This window comes from Oncorhynchus nerka, linkage group LG10 (assembly GCF_034236695.1).
Source record: "Oncorhynchus nerka isolate Pitt River linkage group LG10, Oner_Uvic_2.0, whole genome shotgun sequence".
NCBI classification, from domain to species: domain Eukaryota; kingdom Metazoa; phylum Chordata; class Actinopteri; order Salmoniformes; family Salmonidae; genus Oncorhynchus; species Oncorhynchus nerka.
In genome coordinates, this window is record NC_088405.1 from 71,753,476 (window position 1) to 71,777,322 (window position 23,847).

At 45.2% G+C, this 23,847-nt stretch overlaps 1 pseudogene; it reads left to right on the forward strand.

Moving 5' to 3' along the window:
* Positions 1 to 23,847, forward strand: part of LOC115135957 (homeobox protein cut-like 1) — a 168,433-nt pseudogene that overhangs the window by 46,558 nt on the left and 98,028 nt on the right.

Below are 23,847 nucleotides of genomic sequence, written 5' to 3' on the forward strand. Positions count from 1 at the left end.
TGGCGACGGGAGATCAGCGGGCTCAGCTGCTCCCTCCAGGGGACTGGGAAAAGTCCAGCACACTAGGTACCTACCTAGCATCGCGCTAATGTTAGCTTTGCACAGCATGGTATGGTCTGGGTCAGCCAGTCCCCAGAGGCTTCCATAGAGGCTCCCTAGTTGAAGGGGAAGGGAGGGAGGGAGGGAGGGGAAGGGAAGAGCGGGGGGAGACTGGTGTAAACATCAGTCAGTCATAGGAGGCACACTTACACACATCAATGTGGAGGGAGAGAAAGTAAAACGAGAGGAGAGATGGGGAAGAGGATACAACAGAAACCCATAGGCATTTAAGAGCTCTACATTTCACACAGTTGTAATGTCTACCCTGCAAGTTAGGGTTGGTCAGCTTAAAATATATGGCCCTTCATGCATTTTGTACATTTCACAATTGACACACGGTTTCAGTAATAGGTTACAGAGGTTATACTGTGTCACAGGACCCCCCTTGTGCTGTGCATGTGTTCTGCAAGTGTCAGAGTACACCTATACTGTATCCTGAGGGTGACTGAAATGTCCACTTGGCTAATGTGGGCCAGTCTTTTAGGAGTGTACTTGGTGTGTGTGCACATGTGTGTAAATGCATTGCATTCCACTAACTGGCTGCTGCTAACTCGGTTTCAGTGGTCAGTTCTGTTTTGGAGCATGCTGTGCATTCCTATAGGGAGGCCTCATGTAAGGCCTTTTTGTGCCCAGCTGAGATTTATTCAGGGGTGCATTTAATTACATTTTATGATCAAACACGCCTGCTCTGTTCAAATGAAAAGAGACATTGAAATTGGCCATAATCAGATATACTTTAATGGCGAGGTGTCGCATCGCTCCACCGTAGGTTGCCCGAGGTAAGATTCATCATTGCTTGGGTAAGGTCGGAACAACGTTTGTTTTGATTGGAGACTTTGTAAATTCACTTGTTTATGGGACTTTTATTTTCATCCGCCACAGATTCGAGACTCAACCCAGTTTCTCCCAAGTTAAACAGACAAATAACTCTACAGAAATAGTCGGCTGTTGAAGTTGGACAATTTTACATTACTTTTAGAAGTGAATTAATGAACAGAGCCCACATTTGCATGTAGCGTCTCTACGTTTTTCTGTTTTTGCTTGAATGGTAATTTAACCAGAAACAACTGAGTCATGGCGAGAGAGGGTGAGAGGGAGAGTAAATGTATGCCACACGCTTTTCCTTTAAGCACAGCGTCCTCTGCTCTCATTCAAGGGCAGCACAAGGTGATACTCTGTTTTGTTTTTCTTTCTCCTTTTCCCAGAGAACAAACCTTCCCTCTGGGAGGGTTTGGACAAATCAGGATCCCCATTTTCATATGTTTAATGTGTTTCTATGCTCCGTATCTGGGAACAAAAGGCAACACTCTCCCTCATCCATCAGAGTTGACAGTAGGGATTTTGCCTCGCAGAGAGAATGTAGTGAAAATGGGGCCTGGCTTTGCTAAACTAAACATATGGTTAGTTTGTAAGAGGTTTCTGCTCAATACTGTGGGGATGAAAGTCAATGACCAAGGTGTTAAAGACTGTGGAAACAGAGAATGTGGCCATTTTCACCGTATGAGAATGTATTGTGTTTTGCTCTCCCACAAGGTAGCATTGTTATGCGATGCTAATCCTTTTCCTTCTTTTTTTGTCTTGCAGGATCTGCGAAAGCAGGTAGCTCCATTGCTAAAGGGCTTCCAAGCAGAGGTGAGTGCTATTTAAAACTCTAGAACATTTAATACCTAGCTTTCCTTTATCGATTTAAGGATGTGTGTTTGTGTGTAGCCTACTGTACATTGTGTATGTTGTGAGGGATGGTGGACATTTTGTTTTTGCGGGGAGACAGTGGCCCCCTGACACACTCCATAAAGGCTGACATGTGCTGTCTCTGCCTGGCTAGACTTCTGCTGGCTGGCTGCTCTGCTCTCCTGCTGGAGGAGCCTTCCCTTCCCCAGTGGAGCCCTCGCCAGGGGAGTCCATTATTTGTGTCCTTTTATGAGGCTCTCTAGCTCCCAGCCATGTTTAAATTGCATCCCCTTAAAATATTCCAGCCAAACTGCTCCTGATCAGAGCTTCAGTCTTAAACTCCACGCAGACATGCCTTTCTCTGTTTCATAACCCCCACCTCCCCTGTATGGCTATGTGTCACATCGTCTGATGCAAAACTCCTTTTGATATCTGCTCAAATGAATGCAATTGGCCTCCTGAATAATGATTTGCCAATGGGAGAAACATGTTGCGAATTGTCTCTTGTACTGAATCTCTGACTTTCTGTGTGTCTGTGTGTGAGATATTGTGGTATCATTGCCTCAGAAATGTGAGCACGGGGGTGTGGATAAGAGTAAATGAGCCAGTTTACACCAAGGGCTGATTCGCGGGTGGACAGGGGGGGTGAGGTTGCGGGCGGCTGATGGCAATAGCGCTTTAACCCTCTATTCTGGAGGGTGTGCAGGGTGGGGGCGCAATGCCCACTATGACCGCGGCGGGTTTAAATCCCTGACCCTGACAATGCGCCCTGACAGCCTAGGCCAGCCACAGGGAAGAGCGGCCCTGCCGATTTAACATTTTGTCCTGAAAGCGCCCCTTGCACTGCTCTGAATGTATGGTAACTTCAGAATTGATTTAGGGGACTTTAATGATAATAATATGAGCTGTGAGACTTGAGGCAGGGAGGAGGGGTGTGGGAGTGAGAGCTGTGTTTCTGGCGCCAGCTCTTAATTCCTCCTCAAGTGCCACTCCTGCAGTAAATAAGGGCTTAGCGATGTGAGGGCTTTATGGAGAGCATCTGAACAGGCCCAGCCTGACTCCTCTGAGTGCCTCCGCTGCTATACTGCTACTGCTGGGGCCTGCCTCGGCTGGAGGCACTGCCTGAATTACTACAGTCAATTCACTTTTAATCTTTGTCAAATCAGGAAAGGATTTCAATTCAATCCTATGAATCAATTAGAATACATTTTTAGAATAGGCACTGATGTGGTCACACTGGTGTTTGTTGGCTTGAGGCACTTTCATTCTTGACAGACAGCAATGTCTCATCCAAACAAAGTGACATCCATAAATCTGTCAACTATTTTAGGGGACAGATGCATGATAAGTGTTTGTCGACTGAAAATTTGTCCTCTGTCTTGCTTAGTGCATATTTAATTTGGTAATGATGGAGGACTGTAACATTTTGCCACTGTCAGATTGCATTTTTAATTTGGAGCATGCATTTGTGAGTCTACCTCACTAATTCATGATATAAAATGTTTTGAGTTTAGTCTGAACATAATTAAAAGGCCTGCTACTCCCTTTAAATGTTATGTTTGGAGTTCTCTGCCTTCTCATGGACACAAACCAGTGTATTTTTTCATGTGCAGTACACTATTTTGCATACAGTGCCTTTCAATTCCAGAAAAAGACAGTAGGTTACTTAAGACAGAAATGATACTAGAACATCACTAGTCGTCTGACCCATGAGTCATGGTCCTGTTTCTGGTTTTCCTGTTCCAGGAGGATTTACCAGTACTATGCAGCGTTACTTAGTGCAACAATTAAATACATTGTTAGAAAAAGAAGCCATGTGGTACACCTTTATTTTGATTGGTTGTTTGCTACCTCATTTGTGTTTACAACAAATTTCTCTCATGCTCAAAGATATTCTATTACTTTCAACTCATCTAATGGGTATTATTAAGTTAATTCCACTGTACTGAGATATTTGATTATTTGAGAAATCCCTTCAGGGAAACGGAAACGGTTCATTGTAGTCTTAGGCGTGCGCCTTGAAATCAAACTGTCGTTCTGATCACTTTGATGATCACATGTCTCCCAATGCTCCACAATGCTTTCTATGAGCACCATTGTGTTGCCATGTTACACCCAGCACCCCAGTCAGCTTCTTATCCCTGACAGTAATTAGTCACCACTTAATTATATTCCTATTCCTGTCGGCTCTTAAAGTATTATTTTGTTAAGTGCTCTGGATCTCCTAAAACAAAGCCCACTCTCTCACTGAGAGGCCCAAGAATTTGGCTGCCCTCTAAATGGCTGCTAAATAAAACTCCTAGCTGCTACTGCGTGCCATGACTCAGTAATTGGTCAGTGGCTGTTATCAGCCCGGCACTGCCTTGCTATATAGGCCTATATATAGACCCCTGGACAGGAAATCCCTAATATGAAACAGAGTGTAGATGGTGCGATTTAAGAAAAGAAGACAGAATGGAAAGAAAGTACAGTAATGCAGGCTATTTTAAAGATTTGCCTTGCTTCAAATGTCTGTCACCCTCGAACCCTCAAAATGTCTATCGCCGACGCCTCCCAATAAAGACACTGCTTCAGCGACTAAAAGCACTTCTTTATAATTCAGCAGCAAGGAGTGCCATATAAATTTCATGAAGTTAAAGGGGCTGGAAAGACTGCTCCCTGTACACCTCTCTCAGGCAGGGCGGAACCGCACCGCAGCCTGTCTGGCCCATTAGCGTTCATTGTGGTTGGAGCGAGCAATTTGTGAGGGCCCCCAGGCCTATTATTGACGGAGTTAATCGCCCCTGTTTAAATCACCCCAGGTTTAAAAATACCCACTACTCCCCCCACATCACACGGACCCGGCTCACAGGCACCAGCCTGAGACTCCTGCAGCCATTTTAATTTATCTCCTCTGTGGATGAATAGGGCGATTGGCAAGGACAGGATAAGTCCCTGACCTTCGAAGGCCCAACTTATCATCTCAGGAATTTGGTGCTTCCACTTTGTTTTCCATGAGCATCAGCTGGCTGAGAGATAACGGTGTTCCAGATCTCAGAAATGGCTCCTCATGTGAAAGCAGTAGTGTTGACTGCTTTATTAGGGAGCAAAACAAATGACTAAATGGAGACCCGGCGAGATTCAGATTGTCAGATACAGAGACACAGTACACAAGCATTTCAGCTCTCCCCATAGGGGGAAGGAGAGGGAAAAAGTATATTTTTCTGCTCCCTCTGTTCCTTATACACAAGGCAGAGCATGAAGTGCGGCGCATTAGAATATATGAGATGCTCTAAGACTTCTGGAAGGCCTCAAGGGTTAGGGAGAGGAGCCAGGCAGCTAGATCTGTTTGGGTTGTTTCTCTTTCTTTCTTACTGTTTCAGTTTTTTACATTTTATTTATGAAATGAGCGAGCGCTTCTTTTCCTGTCAGGAAATGAGAACACAATGGGGAGCAGAGCTCAGCACTCGGCACCCACAGGCCCATGTGGACACACACCACAGCAGGGGGAGGGTTGACGAGAGGGAAGGAGGGCAGGAGAGCTCAATGGCACCCCCTCTTGGGGAGAGGGGGGGGGGGGGTCTTTCTACCATACCACCCCCCACTGCAACTGTAGCCTCCCCCACCTACTCACACACACTTACACATGCATGCACGTAAACAAATTCTTTCCTGGTCTCCCTTAAAGCTGTCCCTACTGTCGCCAAAGCCTCAGAGGGAATCCATCCTTGCATGAAGTGTGATGTGTGAATGTGGTGTGTGACGCCACCGGGGGGATCTCCGTCTCTCCCCGGACCATCTCTGCTTCTCCACGACACCACTCAGAGTCTATCCCAGATGCATTGATGTAGCTTGATGACGAACTGGCACTGTAAATGAAGAGGGAAGAACCAGCATTGAGTCAGTCAGTGGCGTGTAAAGAAATCAGTCGCTAAGGAACAGGGTTGTGTTAGTTACTTTCTAAATGTACTCCATTACGGTTAATAGTTACTTGTCCCAAAATATTAAGAACTTTTGGATTACCCAAACTCAGTAATGTCATCTGAATACTTTCCCCTTAAGAGGTGCAGGTTAGTAGCTGGAACAGCCACAAAGTCATAAAATCTGATTTAAACATACCCTAACCACACTGCTAACCATATGTGTAACCCTAACCTTAAATCAAGACCAAAAAGTTACCAAAAAAGTTTGAACGTTTTTACAATGTAGCCAATTCTGACTTTGCAGCTGGTCCATCTAGAGGAAATTGATCAGTTCTACCATAAGGAGAAGACTCATCCCAATAAACGTCAAGAGGCATTAAAAGAGGGAAAAAATGAATATTACCAATTGAACGACCTCTTGCAGGATAAATCAATGTTAGAGTTTACATAGCCAACCATAAATGGATGTTGCATTTGACTTTGTGTTGGTTATGTAGGCTTCTTCTAACCCATTGCTTTCTACTTCAGATAATAATATGATTAGTCTGTCTCTTTACCTTAAAAAAACTGTCCCAGTCATTCCGATTCATTTAATACCCCTTGATCTTCAAGAATAGGACTTGGAAATATAGATTAGCCTAATTGTTTTACATGAGCATAACCCAAAAATGAAGAACTAATTATCCTACTCTGTTTATGATTTTGTTGTCATGGAGGACTGATTGGGGCTCATTGGTTCAAGCTGAAAAATAAATGGTGCTATTGAAATGGCATGCTTTGAGCACTAGCGAAAAATGCTATTTGTATGTGGAAAACTAGATGCTCTCACTTGTGGTCTTCTTAAATGAAACTTGTTTCGACAGTATGGAGCACAATACCACGGGGGACTTTAGAAGGGAGGAACTCAAACTTTTATTCCATAGACTGGGATCTGCTCTATGGGGCTGTTGCAAGAGCGCGTTTTCACTGGCTGTCCACTGGGAGCGTATTCGTTAGGCTGATTTGGTTTGAAAACATTTCTTAAACGGAAATGGGACTTTTTTAAAGTATCTGTAATCTGATGACAATATTTTTGCTGGTAAAGTAACAGATTACAGTTAGTTTTTTTGTAATCCCTTACATGTAATATTTTACTCTCCAACCCTGATAAGGAATGAGATTTAAATGTGAGTAAATTGTTAGTACGCAGTGTAGGCTATTATTTTATTTAAGGGCACACTGAATCAGTGTGCCATTTCCAAACCCCACAAAGCCTAGTCAGGCAACCGAATGCTACAGAGAGACCTTCAGGAGACGTGATGGCTGTGGCAGAGAGAGACACGTACAAAGTGGCATAGGAGTGGGACAAATGCAGGAAGTCACTACTGATTTTGCATAATTGCGGTGTAATTTTGGATGTCTGTCTCGTCGTAAGGGCACCGGGAGCCCAGGGAGAAGGCTGTGAAAGTTAAGTTGGCAGCTCGCACAGCGCTGTGATTAGCTCAACTCTCAGACAGTGTGTGTGTGTGTGTGTGTGTGTGTGTGTGTGTGTGTGTGTGTGTGTGTGTGTGTGTGTGTGTGTGTGTGTGTTAGCATAGGCATACAGTAAAAAGGGGAGACTGGGATGGGCCTCAACTTATATCAGGTTATTAAAAGTATGTTTTCAAAAGGATTCTGTGTGAATTGGGCAGCAGGTAGCCTGGTGGTTAGAGCATTGGGACAGTAACTGAAAAGGTTGCTGGATGAAATCCCTTAGCTGACAAGTTAAAAATCTGTTCAAATCAAATGTTATTTGTCACATACACATGGTTAGCAGATGTTAATGCGAGTGTAGTGAAATGCTTGTGCTTCTAGTTCCGACCATGCAGTAATATCTAACAAGTAATCTAACCTAACAATTTCACAACAACTACCTTATGCACACAAGTGTAAAGGAATTAATAAGAATATGTACATCAAAATATATGATGGTATAGAGTACAGTATATACATATGAGATGAGTAATGTAGGTTATGTAAACATTATATAAAGTGGCATTGTTTAAAGTGGCTAGTGATACATTTATTAAATCAATTTTCCATTATTAAAGTGGCTAGAGATGAGTTAGTATGTTGGCAGCAGCCACTCAATGTTAGTGATGGCTGTTTAACAGTCTGATGGCCTTGAGATAGAAGCTCTTTTTCAGTCTCTCGGTCCCCACTTTGATGCACCTGTACTGACCTCACCTTCTGGATGATAGCGGGGTGAACAGGCAGTGGCTCGGGTGGTTGTTGTCCTTGATGATCTTTTTGGACTTCCTGTGGCATCGGGTGGTGTAGGTGTCCTGGAGGGCAGGTAGTTTGCCCCAGTGATGCGTTGTGCAGACCTCACTACCCTCTGGAGAGCCTTACAGTTGTGGGCGCAGCAGTTGTCGTGTCATCTGCAAACTTGATGATTGAGTTGGAGGTGTGCATGGCCACGCAGTCATGGGTGAACAGGGAGTACAGGAGAGGGCTGAGAACGCACCCTTGTGGGGCACCAGTGTTGAGGATCAGCGGGGTGGAGATGTTGTTTCCTACCCTCACCACCTGGGGGCGGCCCGTCAGGACCGTTGTTCTGACCCTGAACAAAGCAGTTAACCCAATGTTCCTCGGTAGGCCGTCATCGCAAATAGGAATTTGTTCTTAACTGACTTGCTTAGTTAAATAAAGGTTACATTTAAAAAAAGGTGTGTGATTGTGTAAAGACATACCTGCCCCTGTTCTCGAACACACTCCTCCCTACCGTATCCTTGAGTCAGGTGTTCCTCCTTCTGTATATGATTAAGCTACGCTCTCTCCAGCGCCTCCCGCCCCGATGGCACACAAAGAGAGGGGGTGACTGTGATGATGGCACAGGGTGATGCTCGTTCTCTGATTTCCCTATGGCACTGACGCTGATTCCAGGCGACGCCCGATCTGCCCCAGAGGAGCAATGTGTCAGCCATCACAGACCATCAATGTGTGACGCCGTTTCGCTCCTCCATCCTATCCCAGCTCCACTCTTATGATGAGATCTTTAATGTTGTACAAGGTAAATGTTGGCTGTAATCACAGATCTAGGATCAGATTAACAAATTCCCAATCCTCACCACCATTAGGGGGATTAGAAAACATCTGACCCTGGACCAGTGGTTAGAGGAACATCAACCTACTTCTAATGTAAGGCTACAGCAATGAGGAAAATTAGTAGAACTATATATCCATACTACGGTAGCTGCCTGCAAGTAGGCCTAGTGTGTTAGGCCCGCCATATGACAACCCCAGGTGACACCGAGATGAAGAGAGGGAGCTAGCTAGCTGTTTCCTGTTTCCCTAGGAAGCCCAGAGGATGCTCTAAGTCACCGTCCTCTCAGACTATAATTCCCCGCTTAAAAGAAAGCTGCAAAGCCAGTAATCCCTCCTACCCAACCCAAAAAGAAGCACACTCAAACACACACACACATATACTCTCTCTCCCCCGCACACGCACACCACTCCGGATCAGTTATCCACAGCTTAAAACCTGCTCTGCAATTAAGGGGTTAGGCCAGGTCACAGACAGAGACAAGCAGGCCAACGGTTTCCCCTGGCCCCTAAGCCGATGCCAAAGCCTTCCTTGTGTTTCATCTAGCTCCCGCTAGTGTCATTAGACTAGCAACCACGTCTATTTTTAAGTTGTTCCCGCACCCCTAAAGAGTCCAGATGGTTCATTGGAGGTGTGTTATGCTATCCCTGTGAGCTGGTCAGCTTTGGTGTCGGCCCAAATCTCGCCTTTTTAACACAAACGGACTAACACACACACACACATGCACACACGCACACACAGAGAGGAATCATCTGTTTGTGTCTTTGTATGTGTGTGTGTGTGATCATTCAGAAGGCAGCACGGCCGGCGTTGCCAGATGCCCTCCCCTGTCAGAATGTGTATGGGAATGCATTGGAGAGAGAGGCAGATAATCTGCACTGAGCCATGGCCGCACAGTCACGCAGGACCTTGGCACACACACACACACACACTCCAGGTGCCATCCATCCCATTACCTTACCTCTCTCTCCCTCCTCAACCCCCCAGTCACTATCTATCCCACTTCACCTTCTCCCCCTTTCTCTTCACTTTCAATGGAAAGCCAAAGAGGGAAGCAGCCTTTTCCTGACAAGATGTCTGGTGGATCCCTTTGCCCAGTAAGCAGGGAACATTAATTGCTCCATCTGCGATAGAGAGAAGGAGAGAAAGCGGGGAGAGCGAGAGAGAGAGGAAGGGAGGGAGGGGGAACTTGGGAACTTGGCGCTGCCTAGTTTGGATCCAGATGTTTTCCAGCAAAAGCCCATTTGAACATGTTTCATTTCTCTCTCCCATAGGAGCAAAGAGTGACTGGGGCTCACTGGCGTTTGTCAGTGGCAACTGCCTGCCTCGCTCCATAAATCAAAACCTCTAACAGAGTCTGGGCAGGAGACGTCCAAAACATTGTTTTTATTTGATTTCTCCTTTAGGAACCCACTGTTTGGTGTCTGTAAACACTGTAGTTCTGGACACTTTTAACTTTGTGTGTAAGTTGCTGACTTGCAGTTACTGTGCCACATCTTTTTGTGAATTTGAGCAAACACTGCCACCCTATGGGTTGGGAAGGAAAGTGTAAATGTTGGGGGAGGTGGTATGTATGCGTGTGTGTTGGGGGGAGGTGGTATATATGCGTGTGTGTTGGGGGGAGGTGGATGGGACAAATGGAACTCCTTTCCTCTTCGGTTGGTCTAAGTGTGTGCGCTTTTAGTCCAAAAAACACTTGAAGTAGATCCTGGCTGACTGACACTAGCAGTGTGGTACAGTAGCTCTCCCCTGCTTCCCCCTCCCTCCCTCCCCTCCTCCCATCCCCTCCTCTACCCAGGGATGACCCAGTTAGCTGGCTTTGGCCCAGTTCAGAGGCGATGCCAGGACTGGCTGGCTGGCTGCTCACACTCCCAGAGCAGTGGAGGAACGCACAGTCAGGCCTGGACTGGGCTCTCAGGAGACACCACAGACACACACAACACACACGCACATGCTACCTCTGGGCTGCTCGGTGCAATCTCAACAACAGCCACACACATGAAGACTCTGAACCCCACAGTGGGCGGGCCCACTGTCTATCATTAGCTCATGTAGCTAGGCCAATGAGACACCTTTCTTACTCTTATACACTGCAGGTAGAAGTCTGCAAGTGGATTAAAAAAGTACTTTACTATGGTAGTTTACTATGGTAGTTTCCCTAGGCCAAATGGTGAGTATCTTGAAAAGGACGAACAAGTACAGTTGGTCATTTTGACGACCAATACGTCTTTATCTTGTTGAATAAAGGTTATACTGTATTATTTTTCTCTGAAGAGTGGTATTAGATCCAAATGACTTACATTGGTCATCTATACATTAGGAAATGATTTTATTGACAGTGCATGATTGCGAGGTGGTGTAATGTATAGAGCACAGCTCTGGCTTTAAGGGTTTAGCATGCTTATGTGTGTGTGTGTTAGATCATATAAAACGGGTGTGTGATGGTGTACATAGAGTACTCACCACTAATATAGTTGCTTCCATGTGACTGAAAGCTGATCCAAAATGCATCAACGCGTGGGGGGTTATAATAGTGTGAGAGGGCCGATGCATTACGTCTGTCACATGACCCAAAGATGGTGTTTAACCAACCATCCACCAAACATCCACCAACCAACCACGCAATTTAAAAAGGCTTGGACAAAAGCCTCGCCAGCTGTTGCCCAGTGTGGTACTGAGGGCGAGAGAGGGTTCAGGGAAGAGTCATCTGTGGCCTGCATTTTTCCTCCTCTCCCTATATCTCTCCAAGGGCCAAGGATGAATATGGTACAGTATTTGACTGTATGTCCAAAGTGTGTTTTCTTTCTTTTAGACGGTATTTGAGAGGCAATCTGGAATGGATGTTGAGCCACACAGACTATTGCTGTTGTGTTCTATCCTGATTCATGAAGTACTTTTGCAACATCTATAATGTTTAGTTTTATGGGCGGGTATTTGTGATGTATAGTGTTGGTTTGGAGCTAAAAAGAACAATTTTTGAAACCTCTTTAAATCATAAATCTGTGATTTTTGAGCCATGTGCAGTACATTGTAGTTAATGTAAAAGCAATGCTGTATCATATCACCTGCGTACTACAGAAATGTCATGACTGTAGAAGAAGACCTCTTCCACAGCTCTATACTCCTGTACTTGATTGTTGAGGAACTTCAAGCAAGGTCTGTGGTGCCTCTTGGCCCAACCCCAAATCACGTCACCTTCTTCATGACTCATTGGTTAGCTGCCTTGGTGCTTTCCAGTTTTAGGAGAGCTCTGTCTGCCCAGCCCACAGCAGTGAAGCACTCAGTAACCATGATTAACTGAGAGGGTTGGAAGCTCAATCTCTTTTAGCAGGTTGTTACTAAATTACATTAATGAAATTACTATTCATGTGTTTTTAAGACTGAAATTCTGTGGTCAATAGATCTGTGTGGATATCGTAGCACTAATAGATCTGAAAATGTTTAAAATGAATACATTTTTATATAAACCAGATTTATGTTGAACTACATTGGATATGTGACTATTTGTCCTATAAAACGAGATTAATCTTGATGGAATGAATAGTATAGGGAAGATGATGCCAAAGTATAAAAGCCTTTATAAGCCGGAAAATGTGATTATGATTGTTGGGGTGTTGTCTGAAAAAAATTTATCATCTCGACTATCTCTCTCTTTTCTTAACCAATCTCTCCATCTCTCCTTTCAGATCGACGCAGTGAGTAAAAGAAGTAAGGAGTCAGAGGCTGCCTTCCTAAACGTGTACAAGAGATTCATCGATGTCCCAGGTAAGTCTCATCACAACTGTGTATGCGAGGCACCGTAAACACATCTGTCATGTTTATGAGGCACATGTCTCTGGCGCCACATATATGTGCATACACAGACAGGTTCCTGATGACTTCTCTTGGTGTTCCTGAGACAATGTGCGTCCAGGAGCCCTGTGAGTGCCGAGCGGTAGGGAAATTGGGAAGGGATGGGGAGCAGGGCATACACTTTGATTTAAACATCTACCAGCCACACAGATTTCTTACCAGCCAAAAATATTATTGGGGAATAAAATTTACACCAACAAAACATTTAAAAACGGATGAGCATGCTTTGCAATGTTTCTAGAACATAGCGTGCGTTACTAGTAAGAAGTAACTAATGTGGTATATTTATGCAATAAAGCGAGATAGAGTATGGTAATTTACCAATTTACCACTGCTAAGGGCTGTACCACTGCTAAGTGCCTGGACTCAGGTATATTGGCCATATATCACAAACCCCCGAGGTGCCTTATTGCTATTATAAACTGGTTACCAAAGTAATTAGATAAATAAAAATGTAAGTTTGTCATATCTGTGGCATACGGTCTGATATACCACGGCTGTCAGCCAATCAGCATTCAGGGCTCAAACCACCCAGTTTATAATGAATAATTACGTTTTTGTGACCTGATATAACCAAAATAACACATTAGACAAATTTCACCTTCCCCTTTAAGGGCAGGAGGTTACCGTGGTATCAGGACTCAGTCATGTCTGTGCCTGTTAGATTGAGTCTGACTAGTAGAAGCGTTGTCTTCTCTTCCCTAGCAGTTGAAACTCGAACATAGACAAACAACACAGCTTGTGAACAAAACAATGTCAATAGCCAAGAAACACAAGGACAACGTCTCACTTCAGTAGACTTTCGTTTAAAGTAAATTAGATAAACTTTTATGCCTGTGCACAGCACTTCTAGAAATGAATCTTTTACTTAGCTCTTCACGTGTGCACAGCACCCAGCCAGGTAGTGTTGCAGCGCAAGGTGGAATAGGCTATATAGGATTCATAGTTCTTTGATTTTGTTGCGTTTCATTTACCACCTATGAAGCAAAATGGTGGAAATACTTTGAAAACAGCTACTGCAGCTTTTATTTGACTATAAATGACAATTTGAACTATTTTCTTTTCACAAATGCGAGTGAAATGCGTGCACTATGGAGCCCTGACCAACCTCCAATGTGGCTGGTGAAATACACATCTTACCTGCCAAAACCTACCTGCAGGTGGCGGTTGTTCATTTTAGGTCCTGATGGAGAGTACATTGATGATTTCAACACACTGACACACACACAGTCACTGCTAACACCAGTGTTGTTGTCCATGGAGATCTCCTGGCCAATGGTTTTTCCACCTAACTGAAGCACTAGAGGACTTGGATAGGCTGACTAATAGTGGAAACAGACAGTCAGCAGTGGAGGTCGACTGGACTGGAGTGTGTGTTTGTCTGTGACCGACTGAGCTTTTTGAGCTGACTCGATCCTGTGTGTGTGGCTGTGTGTGTGTCTTCCTGTGTGTGTGCAGCTGGCTGTCTGTCTGAAACACATTTCCTCCTTGGTGAACCTTATGGACACACACATGCGAACAGACACACACAGAGGCCTGTAGGAGCAAGCATGCTGGCCTGGGGAACCACGTAGTACATGCGTAAATTACTGCTTTTGTGTTTTGGAGATCCCAGACACACACACACACACACACACACACAGCTCAAAGCCTGCCAAGACAGAGGAGCAGCACCTAGAGACCTCTTTGCCTTGGCTCTCTTACGTGGTGTGTGTGTTGTCTGCCTGTGTGGGAAAATCTAGGAATGTCTGTATTATCATTGTAATCTGCATCCTGTCCATTCTTGTCTCCATGTCTGAGGATGAGAGATCACTACTCCACTGATTATCTCACAGATGTGTTTGTGATCACACAGACCTAGCGTCAGTGTGTCCACCCTTTTGAGCTCTTTTGAACACACCAAGGAAAATACACGCACCTTACTTCACTCTCATCCTGATGACACTTTGCAATAGAATGTCAAAGTTGACAGGTGTCTCCACCCGTCTGCCCTCTAGCCTTCTCATGCAACCTTTGGAAATATTCACACCGTTCTCACAGACAGCCTAGTGTTCTGCAGCAGGCTGGACTGGCTGCACTGAGCAGTTGGCACTGTCTCACTCCTGCTCAGAACACACACACATGCCCATCCAGACAGGGCTGGTGCCACCGCCTGTCTAGTGAAGGGACAATCTCCTGGTTAGAAGTCCAGGGAGGACATGGAGAGAAAGATTCCATGTGACACACACTGTAGTTCATCTGTTCTGGAGAGAGCAGCAGTAGAGTGGTAGGACCTGGGACTAGGCCCACAGAGACAGGCTATGTTGTACAGTCCAGTACTGTGACAGCAGTCATCATCACCCCAATGTCACAGTATGACCTTCTCTCCTGTCAGTTTGTTTAATCATATGGGGTATTCAAAGCACACATAACAAGAGAGTATCATCCTAACTAATATAATACTAAATTAAATGGGACTGAAAGATGAGATCCATTATAACCCTTCAAGGATGTTGGTCTAGTGTTACTTTTTATGACAAGAAATTAAAGTACATTTTAAATTAAAAATTAAAAAAGGTATTTGTCAGCAGGTTTGTCAGCAGGTAACAGTAAAATGCTTACATAAGAGATTTTCCAACAGAGTTAAAGATAAACAAGCAAATCAAAAATAGAAATAGTGTACACAGTGAATAACGAATAACAATGACAAGTAAAAAAATAACCTGGGTGTGTATATACAGGGAGTATCAGCAGCGAGTCAATGTGCAGGGGTACGAGATAATTGAGGTAGATAGTGTATGTACATATAGGTAGGTGTGAAGTGACTAGGCAATAGGATAGGTAATAGACAGTTGTGTGTGTGTGTGGCGTCAGTACACATGTGTGCTCATGTTGTGTGTATGTGTCGGGGTGTCAGTATGTGGAGTCTGGGTAGAGTTCAGTGTGTGTGTGTTTAGAGTCAGTGCAGAAGAGTGTATGTGTTTCACAATCAAATAGTGATTTATGAGAAACGTAACATGGGAACAGGCTGTCCAAGGCTAGATCTTTCAGAATATTAGATTACACTGTGTATGACGCAGGGTGTCAGAACTCAGGACAACAAAGTTGACATAATGGGCCTTTGATAATGCTGTTGTGTCCTCAATGGCTTGTCTGGTGTTGGAGAATGTATCGCTTCTCCCTCCAAGGACGTGTGTGTGTGTGTGTGTACTCCGCACACAGAGGAGAATAGAGGCGCTGGATGTCTTTCATCTCTAAGATCAGACCTCTTCCCCCTCCCTCTCTTCTGCTGTTTCCAGACTGCCTTAAATATGCTCTCATACGCTTGTACACTGACGGTACAAAACATTAAGAACCTCTTCCAAATATAGAGTTGCACCCCCTTTTGCCCTCAGAACAGCCTCAATTTATCAGGACATGAACTCGACAAGGTGTCGAAAGTGTTCCACAGTTGTGTCAAGTTATCTGGATGTCCTTTGCGTGGTGGACCATTCTTGATACACACGGAAACCAGCAGCGTTTCAGTTCTTGACACAAACCGGTGCGCATCTACCATCATATCCCGTTCAAAGGCACTTAAATATTTTGTCTTACCCATTCAGCTTTCACCTGGAGTCACCTGGTCAGACTGTCATGGAAAGAGCAGGTGTTCCAAATGTTTTGTATACTTAGTCTACTCACCCTCGCCCTCTTCGTCTCTTTTTTTATCTCCCTCTTTCTTTCCCTCTCTAGTCTCTATCACTTTTCATATCCCTCCTCTTCCTCCCCCTTCCTCCTAGCTTCCTCCTCCTATTCTCTTTCTCTCTGGGCCAGGGGGTCTAATGTAATCATATGATTATATAATTAACCCAGCTGTCTCATTAAAGAAAATCAACTGGAATTGGGGCATAATTAGTCATACGCCAATTAGTGACCGTGTCAATGCCGGGCACTGATGAGGCCAGGGCTGGCAAGACTGGCAGCGCCCAACCTGGAGGGTGGGGAGGACTCAGTGTTAGAACACCCTGCCAGTCTCCACATCCCAACCCCTCCCTATCCATCCCTTACTCATTACCATCATCACAATCTCTGACCTTGACTCAAAAGAGGACCACAATCAGTCATAGACTTTTTCCTGTCATCCGCAATGTGTTTTACTGTTTTTGATTAATTAAATGATTCAATATGTACATCAATACATCTACAGTTTTCACCACTGTGGGTTGTGTCTATGCTGTACTACTATTGGATAGATACTGTACAGTCTGTTTACAGGAATGTATTGTTGTCCCATGAGTTTTTCTGTCCCTAAGATAAGTCATCATCATTGTCCAGAAACCTAGGTAGCTCCCCTCTTCCTATCTCCCTTTTCCTCTCTCATTCATTGTCCCTGCCTCTCTCTCTCTCATGCCCTTTTGCTTTTCCTCTCCCTCTTACTCTCTTTTCCTCTCTTCCTCTCCTTTGTCTGGGCTGTGTGTGTGGTGGCAACAGCAGCGCTGTCTCAGCTCTCCAGCTTTGCTCTGTGCGAATGGGGGCAGCTATACATAGCTCTGCTGCTCTGGCACCCAACACACACGCACACTCACAGACACAGACACACACACACACACAGACACACAGAAGTCATCAGTCAGCCTCGCGTGACTCGCCCTGGCCACTCAGTCACAACCAGGCACAGAGACACAAAAATCCCAGAACCACACGGGGGGACCTAGTGAATGACCTGCATATAGCTGGGTTACAAAGTAACAAAGCCTACCATCACTATGCTGTGCTGCCAGGGACTCAAATTGCTGCAGTGCCAGACGTGTCCCCCTGCTTTTAAGCCAGTACATGTCCAGGCCCGTCTGAAGTTTGCTAGAGAGCATTTGGATCATCCAGAAGAAGATTGGGAGAATGTCATATGGTCAGATGAAACCAAAATATAACTTTTTGGTAAAAACTCAACTCGTAGTGTTTGGAGGACAAAGAATGCTGAGTTGCATCCAAAGAACACCATACCTACTGTGAAGCATGGGGGTGGAAACATCATGCTTTGGGGCTGTTTTTCTGCAAAGGGACCAGGACGACTGATCCGTGTAAAGGAAAGAACTAATGGGGCCATGTATCGTGAGATTTTGAGTGAAAACCTCCTTCCATCAGCAAGGGCATTGAACATGAAACGTGGCTGGGTCTTTCAGCATGACAATGATCCCAAACACACCGCCCGGGCAACGAAGGAGTGGCTTCGTAAGAAGCATTTCAAGGTCCTGGAGTGGCCTAGCCAGTCTCCAGATCTCAACCCCATAGAACATTTTTGGAGGGAGTTGAAAAGTCCATGTTGCCCAGCAACAGCCCCAAAACATCACTGCTCTAGAGGAGATCTGCATGGAGGAATGGGCCAAAATACCAGCAACAGTGTGTGAAAACCTTGTGAAGACTTACAGAAAACATTTGACCTCTGTCATTGCCAACAAAGGGTATATAACAAAGTATTGAGATACTTTATTTTCCACCATCATTTGCAAATATATTCATTAAAAATCCTACAATGTGATTTTCTGGATTTTTTCCCCCTCATTATGTCTGTCATAGTTGAAGTGTACCTATGATGAAAATTACAGACCTCTCTCATCTTTTTAAGTGGGAGAACTTGCACAATTGGTGGCTGACTAAATAGTTTTTTGCCCCACTATATATGTGCAGAGAAAAATTCTGTGATAAGTAATTAGTCTATAGTAATTAGTGATGTCTGGTGATTAGTAACAAGTAGTGCCCTTTCCTTGTCCCCTCCTATCAGACCCTGTGTCGGCCCTGGAGGCTGCCCAGCAGCTACAGCTGAAGGTCCAGAGGATGCACGACATCGAAACGGAGAACCAGAAGCTCCGCGAGACGCTGGAGGGCTACACCCAGGAGATCGCTGAGGTCAAGAACCACGGTGAGGCTGAGACACATGCTCTTTCTGAACCTATCCTGGACCAGTGTAATCGACCCAGTTTGAACCCATAGTCCACAATAAATTGTTGGCTTGCTGAGCTAAAGCCCTAGGTATTAGCTCAGGAAAGCCCTAGGTATTAGCTCAGGGTGCTAACACAAGTGTTCAGGTCCCAGACAACCTCATCCACTGAAACGCTTCCACTACACCACCACAGAGAGCTAGGCTAAGACTCCCATTGGGAGATTCATCAATGCTTAGCCGTCTTTAAAAGGGATGAAACTCCTCAACGGTCTGGTTGAAAGTATAGTAAAAGTATATGTGCAATGTTAGCAGTTGTAAGAAGATTTCATCTGTCATGCGGATACCGTTTCAAGAGCCGATGTCCGTGGAGTTACATCAAACGCTGTAAAATAGCTAACATCTAACATCAAATTAGTGGAGCAGCGGAGTCAGCCCAAAGTCATTCCATAACCCCGAAATATAGATCATTTTTTAATAAAGGCTCTCCTCCTCCATAGCCATCTTTATGAGAAAGTATCCCCTGGGCAGTCTTTTCAGATGAATACCATTGTATAGGCCTCTAAAGCCTTCACTGCTTTTTCTCTTTTCAGAAAGGCAGGGAAAAGAAGGGGAGGAGAAGAGGGGATATAGGGAGGAGGAGGGTAGGGGGGCCTGCCCTCTCTGTCTTTGGAATTCCCCTCCCACCAAGAGCTAATTGACCCAGCTCAATAGCGGCAATATTTTATTTTGCCATTGATTTTTCCTCTCTTTCTCCCCTCCCCCTCCCCACCGTGCCCCGGCTAAGCTGCAGATCTTCTACCCCAGCGACGGAGGAGAGGAGAATCCCCCTCTCTCTCATTCTCTCTCCTCCTTCCCGCTCTTCCTTCCTCTCTCTCTCTCATCCCGGCCAGCCAAGGCCATTGATCCCCTGCAACCTAAATGTTTAAAGTTCAATTTAATAGTTAAGCGGGAAAAGGGCTCAGAGGGGACTCATCGCCATTGATTATGTGTCAGGGCTGAAATGTTGGAGTTTAAATCACCGCAGAGGAGGAGGAGAGAGCGAGGGCATCAGTGAGTGAGCAAGAGAAAAAAAAGAAGAGAAGACAAGTAAGAAGTGGGGGAAACCTGAGAGCTCTCAGTCAGTAATACAAGTGGGCTGTGCCAATGCACACAGTGGAGTGGAGCCCTGTTCCTCCTACTCCATCTTACTTGGAGAATCCCTCTGTCAGTGTAACTTACAATCCAGACTTAGAAGGATGATGTGCAGGATCCTTATGTGGTACCTAATATCATGTTGGTACTCTGGTTTATTTCTTTCCTGTTATCGTATCACTTACTGACTTTTTGTGTTTTCTCTCTCCTACCCTCCCTCTCTGTCTCTCTCGCTGTGTATCTCTCTCCCTCTGTATATCTCCCTCTTGCTTTCTCTCTCTCTTTCTCACAGAGGTCACAATTAAAGCACTTAAGGAGAAGATAGAGGAGTATGAAGAGACCCTGAAGAAACAGGCCAAGGAGCTGGGCCAGGAGAGGAGAGAGAGAGAGGAGGAGGGGCAGCTTCACAACGACCATGCAGAGGAGGAGAGGTAAGTTAGTAAGGACTAGCTGTGGAGGATAGGCTAGCTAGTGTTTACCAACGGGCAGCGACTACTGGCTGCAGCTAGTGTCTGAGTATGAGCAAAGGTTAGGCCCAGACTGAACGATGGTTAGTTTCATACATGTTTGTATTGTAGATAAGTGGGTGACCAAGTTTAGTTAACCTTCCAGTGAGGATTGGCGGTAGTTTATCAGATGCATCAGGGTTGTTGTGAAGGGCACTGAAACGGACTCCCTATCACGTTGTCATTTACACTTTCACTCAGCACTTGAGCTGAGCAAATATTGAATCAGGAACAGGAGATAACCGGCACTCGTTCGTTTTTTGCATTGTTTTAACCCACCATATTCCTATTGAACTTGCTCCTAATCATGGGCGATATCTCAATTTGAACTGGAACACTATACACCAATAGTGTCACACACTGTTATATGATCCCATCAGCTTGTCCATATGCGGCCGTTACACAAGGCTTTCATTGGGACCAACCCACCCTAACTGTAATCCCATTGCACTGTAATACCTTTTAATTCGCTGCTGTTTGTTTACTCCTGACCCCCCCCCCCCCGTATGGATGGTAATACCGCACTGAGCCTCCTGATCATCACTGCTGCCAGACTGTCACTCACCGGACAGGGACACAGTTCGGCTCTGTTATCTGTTATGTCAGAGGGCAACAATAAGGCCCCATTGTAACCTATTGTCACCGCTCTCACCCGTGTTACAAAGGCACCACCATAGACCCCATTCTGCTACCTTTGAATTATATTCATGTTTCCTAGTCACCCTAAAATAGCACCTGTGAGGAAAGAGAGGGAGGGGAGGGAGAGAGCAGAGGTACAGTACAGTGACATGGGGATGAGTAGAGGCACAACAGGGGTGCAGTCATCCACAGAGGCAGGATCTGCCGGGCAGTCAGAACCAATGTCAGTGAGGTTTGTCTCCCTTGCTTTGGCTGAGGCACTTCCTCGTTTTTTAATGCATTTGAGGTTGAGATGTTCTCTGCTGAGAATGGTGATTCTTGGTGTTGTGGAGATAGCCTTTTTATCCCTGTAGACCAATTTTGATTGGTTGATTTTGTGCCCTGATTTTGACCAATGCATCTCACCAACACTCCATTTAGGCCACACACTCTGGCAAGGTCTAGGGTATGTGATATCTGGTGATATCTCAGACTCTATGAAACCAAAATACAGACAGAAAATAGATAGCCCAGATTGTAAAACCTTATGTCTTCATTATCATTTCCAAATCTGGCAACTACCCATACATACTATAAACAGTGATATCATTGATAACTAACTACTCCCAACCTTTATAGCTTTTCCCTTTGGAAACTGACAGTTTGTCCTTATAATGAACCAACTCCCAAGGAGAAACGGGCTCTCAACCCTTCTCATCTCGTCCCCTCTCATCTCGTCCCCTCTCATCTCGTCCTCAGTAATATCTAGCCAGTCAGGAGTTGACATTAATTCTTAAGGGTTTTGCATGTTCCCCTCCTCTTTAGCGCTGCGGTAAATTGATGAGTCGTCTGCCAGTGCAGGAGGGCTGGTGGCATGATGGTTGGCCCAGGTGTTTCAGTATTGATGATACTAACAGACATGACAGAGCAGAACAGCCTAGCCGCTGTTGGCAAAAAAATACAACACTTAAATGTCCTCTCCACTTGCAGTGTACCACTTTAACTGGAATCAGAGCGAGTGCTTGTTCATTTGAGCGGGTGCTATGGTAACCTGTCTTATTTTTTCTAAAGTGCTAATAGGCTGAATTGGTCCCTTCATGTTGAGTGATGATAAATCTCTTAGCTTACCTGTAATCCTCTTGATGCTATAAGCCTTTTTTATCTTTAAAGTTGATACTTTTTAACCTGTTCGCTCTGTTTTGAGGTGATGCTAGCAGGCAAACTTGACCCCTGTGATGCAACATTAGCCTCTTGATATGCTCATTAGATACAATGTTGTTTCTTACTGAGGTGATGCTAAGCTAACTTGTATCTGTCCCTCTGTCCACACAGTCAACAACAGGAGAACCAGGAGTCTGTGGTGTCAAAGCTGGAGGAGGCAAACCGTAAGGCCCAGTCCCTACAGACAGGTAATCAGTAGCTCACCTTCTACACCCAGTTATAGTCCATCAGGCCCAACCCTAACTTGAGTTTCATAGGTATACTTTAACAAACCTTTGCATAAATCCCCCAACGTCACACAGTAAGCTAAGGCTAGCTTGGTGTCAACACACTCCTCTGCTGGCAGTATGTCTTTATGTTGACCCAGAAGTCAGTGTCAGATGTTGGATTCCTCTCTCTCTTTCTCTCTCTTTCTGGCTGGCTGGCGGCTGCCCAGTGAGTGACAAATCTAGGCCTGTCAACACTGTCCCAGCCCCATGCAGCCTGCTTGCTGCTGTAGAACTGACAGTCCGCTGTCACAGCACATCAGCTCCAGAGTCCAGACCCAGCCACTACCTCTAGTATGATTCAGGCCCAGCCACTCACTCTAGTATGATTCAGGCCCAGCCACTCACTCTAGTATGATTCAGGCCCAGCCACTCACTCTAGTATGATTCAGGCCCAGCCACTCACTCTAGTATGATTCGGGCCCAGCCACTCACTCTAGTATGTTTCGGGCCCAGCCACTCACTCTAGTATGAGTCGGGCCCAGCCACTCACTCTAGTATGAGTCGGGCCCAGCCACTCACTCTAGTATGAGTCGGGCCCAGCCACTCACTCTAGTATGATTCGGGCCCAGCCACTCACTCTAGTATGAGTCAGGCCCAGCCACTCACTCTAGTATGAGTCAGGCCCAGCCACTCACTCTAGTATGATTCAGGCTCAGCCACTCACTCTAATATGATTCAGGCCCAGCCACTCACTCTAGTATGATTCAGGCCCAGCCACTCACTCTAGTATGAGTCAGGCCCAGCCACTCACTCTAGTATGAGTCAGGCCCAGCCACTCACTCTATTATGATTCAGGCCCAGCCACTCACTCTAGTATGATTCAGGCCCAGCCACTCACTCTAGTAGGATTCAAGCCTAGCCACTCACTCTAGTATGATTCAGGCCCAGCCACTCACTCTAGTATGAGTCAGGCCCAGCCACTCACTCTAGTATGATTCAGGCCCAGCCACTCACTCTAGTATGATTCAGGCCCAGCCACTCACTATAGTATGATTCAGGCCCAGCCACTCACTCTAGTATGATTCAGGCCCAGCCACTCACTCTAGTATGATTCAAGCCTAGCCACTCACTCTAGTATGATTCAGGCCCAGCCACTCACTCTAGTATGATTCAGGCCCAGCCACTCACTCTAGTATGATTCAGGCCCAGCCACTCACTCTAGTAGGATTCAAGCCTAGCCACTCACTCTAGTATGATTCAGGCCCAGCCACTCACTCTACTAGTACCTGCTTCATTATGAGGTTACAAGATAATATTTTTATGCTTAACATATAACTTTATCACCAATTGGTGAAATTGGTGGCCAGGTTGGGCAACCAGGCAGTAGATGGTCCGTTTTTTACCCACCAGCTTAGTTAAGTTATTATTGCCTAATAATATATACCATTTGAAACAGTTTTTATTGTTTTATTGGGTATTATAGAAGAAGTAGGTCTACCAGAAAAGTATCAACTGCTAGCATGTCATTTATTTGAAAATAGCAGCTGTAATAGGACTGTAAATTAAAGTTACCAAAGTTGTCTTCAGTTGTGAAACCTAAGATGGGGCTTTTCTAGAAGCCTCACCTTATGTAATTGAATGCAGAAAGGCCTTAGTCAGTCCTTACAGGAATCTATAG